We start from the raw sequence: 13393 nt of genomic DNA, 5'->3' as shown, positions 1-13393 counted from the left end.
GCTTTTGGTTTGTTTTAAATTTTCTTTGAAACTACTCATATTTATCTTGTATCATTCACAATAATATATATTTTTTTACATTTTAAAAAGATTTCACTTATCTTATTGCAGTCAGTTTTCAAAGGGGATTTTTATATTCGACATGGCGTCATGTTTTGCCCTGCGGCTGTATCAAAAATCATCCCCAAAAAGATGTCTCTGCCATCCATGCCGGCAATGAGTTACTTGTCTAGCCAAGAGATACACTGTATCAACTAACTCTTATCCATATGTTTATTAACACCTTCAAATAAATCTAACAAATTGGTCAGGCAAGATTTCCCTCTACTAAATTTATGTTGGCTCTGCTTCATTCAGGGTTAGCTCAAAGAGTTATGACACCCTGAGGCAACTTTTACGTTGTGCTCCCATCTTGGGGTCAATCTTGCAGTATCAGCATAACAGATGTCAGGGCTCATACTATAAGAACAGACTCATGTCAAAAGGTACTTGTGTTATCTGATTATTTGGGTTGGGCCTGGTCTCTCTGTACCACTTCTTTTTGTTGGTTTTCTTCTAAGTACTTTTCCAGGATCTCATTTCCATTTTCTGTTTCTTCACTCTCCCTGTTAGCCTCCCTTGCTCTCCTACATCTGTCTTTAACATTGATCCTTTTGTCTCATTTTTTTCTCTCCATTTAACTCATCTGTCTGTAGCTAGATTTAATTCCTCCTTGTCCTTCCTCATCACCAGTTTTCAATCTCCCTCTTTTCATCTTTTTCCTGCTTACAGCTTTCCCTTTCCTATTCTTATTTCCCTAGTCTTCCCATTCCCCACCTCGGTCTCTCATTCCATCCTCAGCCTTTTATCCCCCTTTCATCTTTCACTCACTTCTTAGTTCCCCATCTCCAGTGCTTTTTTTGTAGAAAAATAGATACCGGTACTCATACAGGGCAACCTTAGGGGCAGGGTTGCTATCTATGGCTCCGCCCCTACACTAGCCACACCCCTTTTACCAGACATGGAACATATAAAAAGGCATCATTGATAATATTATACCAGTCCCTAGAATACCAACATACTTACTGGGAAAACATAACAAACAGGATTTTCTACACAGAAACTACATATCAGCAAAATACTTCATCTCAGTCATTTATACACAGAGTAAAGATACAGCCTCACCAAATACAAAATTAGTGACCACAAATTATTTTATACTGCTGTTGCCATTATGGATACATAGTTCAATACATCCCATCACATATCAGAAAGTGTAGGGCAGGTATAAAAGGGGAGGCATGGAAAGACAGTATTATAACTGGGCCTCGAGCACCAGTAAACTTGCTACTGGGAAACTGGAACAAGTTGGTCTGTTACACAGTCCTACACAGACACTACATTTTAGCAGAATCCTTCACCTCAGACATGCAGAACACAGACAGACCTTCACCTGATACAAAATAGGGGACCACAAAAAAACATGCAGATAAAATCTGAAATGGAAATGGCTTCTACCTTTTTGCCCAGCAATGACATTGAGCTCACCAGTCTGTAGTTGCTTGGATCAGCCCTAGAGCTCCTTTAAGTGTTTAGCAGATAGACCTGAACGTTCCATCCAGTCTAGAGAGTTGTATGAGGACAGAAATCTTACCCATTCCCGCTGGGATCTTATCCATCCCTGCTGGAATTTAACCCGTTCCCAACTCATCCCTGCAAGAATTTAACCTGTCCCCACCCAGTCCTGCAAGAATTTAATGTTACATTTAAAAAAATTCCAGTCGGTTCTCTGTCTCTCTCTGGGTTTGAGCTGAAGCACTGCAGGCAAGGAAGGAACGGAAGTTGGAAGTTTCAACACTCTGGTGTGCACATGTAAGACTTGTCTCTGATTCACTGGCACTGTGTGCTAAGAGGTCGCCACATGCACGCCAGTAGGTCAGGTGACATCTGATGCTCATTCCTATGTCAGAGCCATGGGCGTAGTTTGGGGTGCCCCCCCAAACGCAGGGCCCGCGCAACACTACAGGCAGCTCTCAGACAGTCCCTCCTTCCCACTCTCAGATCCCGACTGTCAGCCCTCCTCTCCGTTCCTCCCCCCCTCCCCCGCCGAGTTTAACCCTTTTATTTTCAGTCACAGCGACGGCAGTGAAGAAGACAGCACAGCGGACTCACCTCCAGCTTCACCCTTCACACAGTGTCCCGCCCTCACGGAGACAGGAAATACATCATCGCAGAAGGCGGGACTCTGAGTGAGGGAAGGGAGAAGCTGGAGGCGAGCCCGCTGTGCTGTCTTCTTCACTGCCGTCGCTGTGACTGAAAATAAAAGGGTTAAACTCGGCGGGGGGGGGGAGGAACGGAGAGGAGGGCTGTCGGGGAGCTGAGGGAGGGCAGGGAGAATTGCTGAACATGGATGGGAGGGGAAGGCAGGGGGAGAGAAGAGATCGCTGGATGGATGGAGGGGAGGGCAGGGGAGAGAGGAGAATTGCTGGATATGGATGGATGGAGGGCAGGGGAGATTGGAGAGTTTATGGACATGGATAGATGGAGGAGAGAGAGGAGAATTGCTGGCCATGGATGAATGGAGGGGGCAGGGGAGAGGGGAAATTTAGATTGTAAGCTCTCTTGAGCAGGGACTGTCCTTCCCCATGTTAAACTTGTACAGCGCTGCGTAACCCTGGCAGCGCTATAGAAATGCTAAGTAGTAGTAGTAGTAAATTTGCTGGATATGGGTGGATGGAGGAGAGGGCAGAGGAGAATGGAGAGAGTTGCTGGACGTGGATGGAGAGGAAGGAAGTCAGGAAGGAGATGCACATGGATGGAGGGGAGGGGAGTTAGGAGAAATGCTGGATATGGATGGAGGGAAAACTGCTGAATTTAAGGGCTGGATCGGAACACTTTGAGGGCAGATGCTGAAACTGAAGGAAGGATAGGGACAGGGCTACATATGGTAGACAGGACGCATGAGGACACAGGAAGAATGGAAAGAAGACACTGCATAAAACAGAAGACACTGGGACCAAAGCGAATAGAAAAAACTGATCAGACAACAAAGGTAGAAAAAAGTATTTTATTAAGAATTTATTGATTGGAATATGTCAGCTTTTGGAAATGTGCATCTGTGATATTTTGCATGTAAGTTTCAATTTTTCTAGTATTGCTGCATGCTGAGTCTGACTTCTTGAGGTAACTTTCCAGTTCAGTATTTTGCCTTCATATTTTTTTTATTTCTAGTTCCTTGTGTCATATCTGTTGTGTCATGTGTTTTTCTTGTGTGATCTAGGTGCAATATTCTGCTAGCGTGTAGTATTTGCAGCACTTTTTGTTGTGTTTTTTCACTAGGTAGTGTACTGGTGTTTTAGAGCCCGGTGTAATTATAGTGCTGCCTTTCCATGCATAAGGTTGTAGTGTTACCACCCCTCTCGGCTGGACTGTAGTGATGTGCTCCCAGATACCTGATGGTTGTAGTCATGGCGAATATCCAGGGAACACACACAGCCGAGGGAGTGGCACAAATAAACTAACCTCGTCCTTTACTCTCAAAGAATAAAGGAGGAAAAGAAGCTAAATTTAGGATTTGTTCCTGAACTGGAAGAACCGCACCTTCAGATTTACAAATTATCTTTTTCTTTATTGAATACAAATGCATGCAAATTTTCATTCAAATAAACTCAAATTCACAATTAGTGTGAGGCTTAATAGAACTGCAATAATATATTCAACATTCAAATGTAGTTTTACATGTATACCCTTAACTTTTTCTGTTTCTTTCAACAAAATCACCTAAAAAGGCAGAAAAGGACCTTTTCAGATAAATATTTAAATTGTCTTTTTTATCAAAAGGAAATACTCTTTCCTTGCTATTGATGTTGAGGCAGTGGGCAAAAGAAATTGAATAATTCTGAGAAATCATATTAAGGGTTAATTTTGGTTAAAGGTGCTCAAAATACTATTTCTGCAAATTCTCAGTTTTGCAAGTACAGTGAAGGAATGCAGGCTGGAATTAATTACTAGAAGTCTAGCGTTTGCCGGGCTAGGTTAGAAAGGTCAGAGACAGGAATTTCTTTCACCCTTGTGAATAATGAATGCTAGCTCAACATTTGTATACTGTTAGGCATACTGTAGTTTAAAGCTGAAATACTATTTCAGAAGTTCTTGATATGTAGATTTTGTTATAAGAAGATAGCTTAGATATATAGACCATTATAAGTATTTAGAATATGTCTTATAAGAAATACTGATTCTGTGTATTCTGTGTAGTTAATAGGTAGGAAACCTTTTTAAATTCTGTATCAATTCTTTGTCTGATGTTTCTAAGCAAAGACTGTAGTGAAGAGGTCAAACATGTGTTTTGACTTATCTGCAGTTCTGGCTGGTTCAATGTATAAGCTGATAGGTGAAAAAGGTCAGGAAAAGTCTTGATTAATTATAGCTAAGTGTAGGACTGGCCTCCTGAAAGTAATAACAGACCATAGCCGTATGCCATTAAGTAAGACTGACTTTTGACCTCTTTAATGAATGCCAGAGTTTAGTTAGCAGTTAGTATGAACCAGACTAGGAATATGAGAATAACCAATCTCACTAGGGCCTCTTGGTCTCTAAGGGAACCCAGTTTAAGCTATAGATGAGACATTAATCATAAGGAAAATATAAGAGTTCTGGAGACCAAATGTCTGGCTTAAGGGGCCCCAGGTTAGAGGTCAGTTTGAGGAATACCAAACCTATGTAACTGATATTTCAAAAGTAATGATTGGTTGAGGCAAAGTGACCAATCTATTCCTTAACCAATTGGAGAGTAAGGGGGGGCAAGGCTAGGAGGGGGATAGAACAGTATTTAAGTAAGAGCAGAAGCAGTTTACGTCAGAAGGAGCTCAGAAGAAAGAGAAGGACAGAAGGAACAGACAGAAGAAGGAGAAGACAGCATAAGAAGAGAGCTGAGACAAAGACACAGAGAGCTGAGACAGAAGAGAAGAGAGCTAGAACTGATGTCCTGCTTTGTTTGCTGGCAAATAAAGAAGATTTCTCCCTCATTCTGGTGTGTGCTGTCTGACTCCTGAAGTATCACAAATTCCTATCTCAATTCCTGCAACAATTCTTGGTGGCAGCGGTGGGATGAATCCTGCATTAATCCCAGCACCCAACTGACTGGAGAACATTCGCCGGGTATGTATTCTGTATTGTAATTCTAGCTAGAAAATTGTAAACCAGCCCCTCAAAAATTGAGGAAGGAGAGCCTGATCAACTCTCAGCGAAGGCCCTAGTACCTTCTAGTCGCGGGGACTAGAAGCGAAAACGCTTGAGCTTATCTGTATCTGAGAAATCTGAAATTGTTGGGTGGGATTTTCTGTATGGAATGTGTGATGCGTGAATGTTGAAAGAGTGGGGACCCCTTACTGCACTCTCAAAAAAAAAAAAACTCCTTCCCTTTTGTGTGTTGTAACTGTAAGCATTATGGGTGGGAAATCGTCTAGACAAATTGCTACCCCCCTAGATTGTATGCTTAAGAACTTCAAGAAAGGATTTTTAATTAATGACTATGGACAGACTTTAAGCTCAAGTACTCTAAGAACCTTGTGTGAAGTTGAGTGGCCATCTATGGGAGTGGGGTGGCCCCCTAGTGGCAGCTTAGATATTGAAGTAATCCGGAAGGTCTACAGCATAGTTGTAGGAGAACCAGAATATTCTGAACAACTCCCTTATATAGATTCCTGGGACAGCCTTGTGACTGACCCTCCCTCGTGGTTGAAAACTTATATGGGATCCCCAGTAAAATTCATGTTAGGTCGTGTTCAAAGAAAGATTAGAAAATCTAAACTAGAAGAGGGAAAGAGCCCTAGGAAGCCTACCACCCAATCGGTGGCTTCCGCCCCTACCCTGTCTGAGAAACCCATACTCTCTGATGACCCCTCAGACCTTGAGCCACCACCTTATGGCCCATTGTTGGGGTTCCGTGCCACCCCCAGAGATCCACGCCGCCCAGCCCAAGCCTCTCCAGCACAGGCTTCTCCGGATAGTTCTTCCCCTCCTGTGCCAAACCTGCCACACCCTAGGTTGGACTTTTCACCCAGTTTCTACCCTTCTGTGCCACATCCTCTCCTGTTAACCTCTGAAGACCCGTTTTGGGTTCCACTCCCTGACTCCTCAACTCCCGACAGCCCAGCCTCTCCTTCTAATACCCCTACCCACTCATTAGGGGCCCGGCATCCCTTTCAATGGACTGAATCACCTGTGACCACCTCTCAGTCTATGAGTACCCCTCCCCATCCCTCAGGGGTTCAACACACCTCCACTGAATGGGTTAGACCCGCTGCAATCACCTTTGAGCATGATAGGAGGGTAGCTCCTAGCTGTACCTCAGGTTCTATTCCCACCTCCTCGAGAGTTCTGCCACTCCGCCAGGTAACTACCACTCGACCGGATCCTAATAATCAGGGTCAGGTTATACAGGCACAGGCCTATCAGTATGTACCCTTCACAACCACCGATCTCCTGAATTGGAAGACGCATTACCCCTCTTATACTGAAAAGCCTCAGGCAGTGGTGGACCTAGTGACTAGCATTATGGCCACCCATAACCCAACCTGGACTGATTGTCAACAACTTCTCCTGACCCTCTTCACAACTGAGGAGAGGCGGAAGATTTTGCAAAATGCTGAGGCCATCACGCGAGAGCGTGTCCCCGGGGGGACACAGGACCCAGAGGGATGGGTTAGAGCTCGGTTTCCTCGCGCAGCTCCAGATTGGGATCCAAATGATGGGCAGCACTATGAACTGTTGTCTGGCTATTGCCGGGACTTACTGGAAGGTATGAGGAAAGGCATAAAGAGGCCCATTAATCTGGCAAAGGTCTCTGAAATTCTCCAAGGGGCAACTGAATCCCCTGGGGCCTTTCTAGAGCGACTAATTGAAGCCTACAGAACATACACCCCATTTGACCCTGAAGCCCAAGAAAACCAGAGAATGGTGAATAGCGCATTGGTGGCCCAGAGTATGCCAGATATCCGGAAGAAGTTGCAGCGTCAGGAGGGATTCGCAGGGATGAATACCACCCAGCTAATTGAGATCGCAACCAAGGTTTTCATTAATAGAGATCAGGAGGTGCGCCGAGAGGCTGACCGGAAGATGCAGAAGAAGGCCGACCTTTTAGCGGCAGCCATTACTAATTCCACCCTTAACCGAGGTCGACCTCTAGCTAATGGGAAGCCAAAGTGGGACCCCGGACCACCAGCCAGGCCCCGAGATTCCTTCAATCAATCCCGGCCAAGGGGGGAGAATCCCAGACCAAGATTGGAGAGGGATCAGTGTGCCTATTGTAAGGAAAGAGGGCACTGGAAAGATGAATGCCCCCAGAGGCGCCAGGGACTGAGAAGGGGACCAGGAGATCGAGGAAGCCGAGGCCGAGTTCGAGAGGGAAGATATGAGCCTCCTGAATCTGACATCATCGGGATAGCCGAGATGGCAGAATGGGACGAATAGGACAGACCGGGTTCCTACAAACTGGGCTCCCAGGAACCTATGGTCAAGCTAACTATAGGGAGCCGCTCAATTCCATTCATGATTGATACAGGAGCTGAACATTCTGTTGTGACGGAGCGATTAGCGCCTGTGTCTGGAAAAACTGTCCGAGTGGTGGGTGCCACGGGGGTGCAGAACCGGAGGCCCTTCCTGACAACCCGTAGATGCCAATTAGGCTCACACATAGTCACTCATGAATTCTTGTATATGCCAGACTGTCCAATCCCTTTGTTAGGTCGAGACCTGCTGTCCAAGCTTAGGGCCCAAATTTCTTTTGATTCTGATGGCCAGACTTCAGTCTCCTTTCGGCCCCCGATATCCAGCCCTAAGGGTATATTGAGTTTCTGCTGCCCCCTTGAAGAAGAATGGCGGCTGCATCAGTCACATGGCCAAGTTGACCTACCCCTGGTAGATAGCTTTCAGGTCAGTGGGGTATGGGCAGAAGATAATCCCCCAGGGTTGGCCCGAAATATTCCTCCTGTACATGTAGACTTACTTCCAAATGCCCGGCCAATCCATCTTCGCCAATACCCAATTCCCAGAAAGGCTCTGGAAGGGATCCAAGCACATTTGAATCGTCTGTTATCCCATGGAATTATTCGTCCTTGCCAGTCTCCATGGAATACGCCACTGTTGCCAGTTCAGAAGCCAGGGACTGAGGACTACCGGCCAGTCCAAGACTTACGAGTGGTCAACAAATCCCCTATCTCATTACACCCTGTAGTGCCTAATCCATATGTCCTGCTAGGATTGATACCTTCTGGAGCTACCCATTTCACGACACTAGACTTAAAAGATGCTTTCTTTTGTATTCGGGTGGCCCCAGCCAGTCAATTGCTTTTTGCCTTTCAATGGGAAAACCCAGTAACAGGAAGGAAGCTTCAGTATACATGGACCCGTCTGCCACAGGGGTTCAAGAACTCCCCCACCATTTTTGGGACTGCCCTAGGGCAAGACCTTAAGACTTTTAAATCTGAGCCTTCCAGGCGAGTTTTACTCCAGTATGTAGATGACCTCCTGATTGCAGCAGTGACCCAGGAAGAGTGTTTTGAGGCTACCAGAGAATTGCTGGAGCTACTCTTGGATGCAGGCTATAAGGTCTCACGCTCAAAGGCCCAACTTTGTCAGTCAGAAGTGAAGTATCTGGGCTTTTGCATTTCCCAGGGAAGTAGGAGACTGGATGCTAGTAGGAAGCAAGCAGTTGCTGCAATTCCCCAACCCAAGTCCAGAAGGGAAGTTAGGGAATTTCTGGGAGCAGCCGGATTCTGCAGAATTTGGATTCCAAATTTTGCATTGATGGCGAAACCCCTTTACCAAGCCACAAAGGGGGGTGAAAAGGAACCATTTGAATGGGGACCTACAGCTCAACAATCCTTCATTGCCATAAAGAAAGCCCTACTCCAAGCCCCTGCGTTAGGCCTTCCTGATGTGGAGAAACCTTTCTCACTGTATGTCCACGAGAGACAGGGGGTTGCTCTGGGTGTGCTGACCCAGATGATGGGATCCTGGCAGAGGCCTGTTGCATACCTGTCTAAACAGCTGGATGGAGTGGCTAAAGGATGGCCAGCCTGCATGAGGGCCATTGCAGCAACAGCCTTACTGGTCCAGGAAGCTGATAAGTTGACCTTGGGGCAAGAACTGGTTGTTAAAGTCCCCCACGCAGTTCTCACCCTCATGGAGTATAAGGGCAACCACTGGTTTACAAATAACCGCATGGTTAAGTACCAAGCTAGCTTGTGTGAGAATCCACGGATACACCTGGAAACAGTGGCTACATTTAATCCTGCCACTCTTTTGCCAGCATCTGAGGGACCACCGGATCATGATTGTATCCAAACTATGGATGAAGTGTACTCCAGTCGACCAGATCTTAAAGATGTGCCGTGGAGGGACCCAGATGTAATTTATTTTACAGATGGAAGCAGTTATGTGGAGAACTCCAAGCGACTGGCAGGCTATGCTGTGGTGACAGAAGACAAGGTGATAGAAGCAAGAGCCCTGCCCCAAGGAACTTCAGCCCAGAAAGCAGAACTTGTGGCCCTCATACGAGCCCTGGAGCTAGCAGCAGGACTGGTAACCAACATTTATACTGATTCCAAGTATGCCTTCACAACTCTACATGCTCATGGAGCTTTGTATAAGGAAAAGGGACTCATAAATGCTGCAGGCCAACCTGTTAAGTATGGACCTGAAATACTTCAGCTGCTAGAGGCTGTGTGGGCCCCTAAGAAGGTAGCTGTTATTCACTGTAGGGGACACCAAAGAATAGATACTCCAGTGGCCCGAGGGAATCGCCATGCTGATCGGGTGGCCAAAGAAGCTGCTCGAGGACCCCCAGCAAGTACTGTGACTCCCCTGTTCCAAATCCGATTGCAAGAATGGACACCTATGTATACCCAAACGGAAGAGAAATGGGCTCAAGAAGAAGGTGCAGTAAGGAGACCTGATGGCTGGTTACATCTCCCTGATACTAGAGTTCTGGTGCCACGCCACCTAGCTTGGCCTGTAGTGTCTCAAGCTCATGACCTATCACACTTAGGGAAAACAGCACTAGCCCGCCTACTCAATCGAGTAGTGGTGCTGGAAGGATTGGATAGTCTGGTTGCCACTGCCTCTGCCCGATGTACTCTCTGTGCCCAGAATAATGCTCGTCAGGGACCCCGTATTCCACCAGGAGTTCAGTCTAGAGGACTAACACCCTTTGAGTCCCTAGTTATAGACTTCACAGAAATGCCCAGGAGCGGTAGGCTCCGATATCTCTTGGTCATGGTCTGTACCTTTTCTGGGTGGGTGGAAGCATATCCTACAGTCACTGAGAAAGCCACAGAAGTAGCTCGAGCCCTCCTTAGGGATGTCATCCCCAGGTATGGACTGCCCCTTGCCATAGGTTCAGATAATGGTCCCGCCTTTGTTGAAGCTACACTTCAGGCCCTGTCCCGCGCATTGCGCATTACCTGGAAATTGCATTGTGCCTACCGTCCCCAGAGTTCAGGGCAGGTTGAGCGAGCAAACAGAACCTTGAAAAATAGCCTAGCAAAGATTTGTCAGGAAACCCAATTGAAATGGCCACAGGCATTGCCACTAGCCCTCTTTCGCCTTCGATGCACCCCAACTAAAGGAACAGCCCTCTCTCCCTTTGAAATTGTGTATGGGAAGCCCCCAGCCATTTTACAGGGAATTAAGGGAGACATAGGGATTTTAGGGTCTGCCCAGGTGCAGGAGCAGGTAGCCCTCCTGGGTAAGATAATTTCTGAGCTTCAGTCTTATGTGAGAGAAATAAACCCTGTCCCCTTCCAGGCTCAGGTACATTCCTTCCTGCCAGGGGATAGAGTTTGGGTGAAAGACTGGAAGCTCCAGCCTTTGGGGCCCCGATGGAAAGGACCTTTTACTGTTTTGCTTTCTACCCCTGCAGCTGTGAAGGTCGCAGGGATTACTCCATGGGTCCATTGGTCTCGAATTAAGTCTGCTGACCAGACTGAGCCCAGCACGGATCAGACGGAGCCTAGACAGTGGAGAGCAGAAAGTGATCCAGCGGAGCCATTGAAGTTGCGCTTGACCCGAACCAAAGAATCTACTAGCTGAAAAGAAGGGTCAACTGCATACTGCAGGAGCTGCTGAACTTCGGCTTCACACTGAGACTCTTTCTTGCCCAGATTCTGGCTTTCTTGGAATTTGAGAGCTTGATCCTTATCAGTTGAGGGTCTATCCCAACTGGTATAAGAACTCAAAGACTGAGAACACTATATGAGAGTAATCTGTGATTAGCACAGACTGTTGAAATATTATTGCTTAATTAGTTTGCTGTATTTGTTTTAGATTAGGAAGAAAGAAAATGTTAGTAGTTTGGATGCTTTTGTTGTTTTCTACTCCTTGCCTCCTTGTTCCTAATACCCCAACTCGCTCCAACCTTTGGTTACACTCTGTCCAGGAACTAATTAGCCAGGCAAAGATTACTTCCCCTTGTATTGTGTGTTCCCGATTTTCTCCTTATACCACAGATGTCCCAGCTGTTCCTGTCCCTGTGCAACTCCCAGCTCTTATACCTCCCTACTTTTCGAGTTCAGGCCCTTGGAGCCAGGATTATACTTGGTGGTCCTTTTATAATGCTACTTCCCCCTCTGACTCTTCTCTAAGGCCAGTTTTTACGTCTCCCTATCCAGCCTCTGGAGTGTTTTGTTTAACAAGAAGCATCTCAACTGTTCTTCCCATTCCCTGTAATTATACTAATGTTCTCCCAGAAAAAGGAGAATCTGTGTGGGTAGTTTCTCCAGGTACTCCTATGTGCCCTGCTACCATACCTGCAGATTATGACCCAGGTGATTATCTGGCTCCTAAGCGTACCACTGAGAAGACTATAGTGTCCAAGCTTATTTTCTACTTTCATAAGTCCCCGGGGTATGAAGAGTTACTAACAAATGAGCAGCCTGTCACAATTGGGGATTGGCGCCTATGGTGTGCAAAGTCTCCATTTCGTCTTCGTTCCCCCTGGGATAGGGGCTCGCATTATGGGCACCCTAAGTACCCTGTCCAGCCTGAGCCAACATTTATTGGGAATTTTCCTCACCCTCTCCTTGGTCATTACTGGCTCTGTGATAATGTCCTCCACATGATTCTTCCCCCTACATATGATTTTTGTGTATTGGTAACCTTGAATTATTTTCCTAAAGTTATTCCTCTTAAGCCACTATCCCCGCACCGCTCTAAGCGAGAGGCTTTGTCCTTACCCTCCTCCGTTGCCACAGAGGATGAGGCGATTGAATTAGCCCTCCAGTATATCAATTCTACTTATCCTCTGACTAAAAAGAGACTTGTAGCCCTTTCTGCCACAGCCTGGATTCCAATTGGAGGCCCGGTAGCGGGTATTACTGAACTAGGTATGGCTACTCGGAGACTTCAATCCCTACTCCATGTTTTAGTTCATGAGCTGAATGTGGTAGTCAATGCATTGCAGGATCAAATTAATGAATTAAGTATAGTTTCTCGGTATAATCGTATGGGCCTTGACTATCTCTTTGCAGCCCAGGGTGGTCTCTGCACAGTGCTAAATTCTTCAGAGTGCTGTACTATTGTCATAAATAGGACGCATGTAGTTAGGCATGCCATGGATAAAGTCCTACAGTTGGCCAGCCTTAATGTGGAGGATTACCGAGGAGGATTAGACCTTACCTCCTGGTGGTGGTCATTGACCTCCTGGATACGTCCCTTGTTCATTTCCCTAATAGTCTTAGTTTTAGCAGGGTTGTTGTTTTGTTTCCTGGCCTCATGTGCTTCGGCAGTATGCCGTCGAACCTTAACAAGTAGGGTAATGGTGGTTCATAAGTCTATTCCCAGTTAGGATCACTATAATCTCCAGAGTTTGAGTTGTGAGACTTATCTCTGCATAAGCTGATTTTAGTCTCAAAGGGGGGAATGAGGCAGTGGGCAAAAGAAATTGAATAATTCTGAGAAATCATATTAAGGGTTAATTTTGGTTAAAGGTGCTCAAAATACTATTTCTGCAAATTCTCAGTTTTGCAAGTACAGTGAAGGAATGCAGGCTGGAATTAATTACTAGAAGTCTAGCGTTTGCCGGGCTAGGTTAGAAAGGTCAGAGACAGGAATTTCTTTCACCCTTGTGAATAATGAATGCTAGCTCAACATTTGTATACTGTTAGGCATACTGTAGTTTAAAGCTGAAATACTATTTCAGAAGTTCTTGATATGTAGATTTTGTTATAAGAAGATAGCTTAGATATATAGACCATTATAAGTATTTAGAATATGTCTTATAAGAAATACTGATTCTGTGTATTCTGTGTAGTTAATAGGTAGGAAACCTTTTTAAATTCTGTATCAATTCTTTGTCTGATGTTTCTAAGCAAAGACTGTAGTGAAGAGGTCAAACATGTGTTTTGACTTATCT

Source organism: Microcaecilia unicolor, chromosome 6, assembly GCF_901765095.1.
Source record: "Microcaecilia unicolor chromosome 6, aMicUni1.1, whole genome shotgun sequence".
NCBI classification, from domain to species: domain Eukaryota; kingdom Metazoa; phylum Chordata; class Amphibia; order Gymnophiona; family Siphonopidae; genus Microcaecilia; species Microcaecilia unicolor.
The sequence above is the reverse complement of the archived record's forward strand: the minus strand, read 5'-3'. Positions refer to the sequence as shown.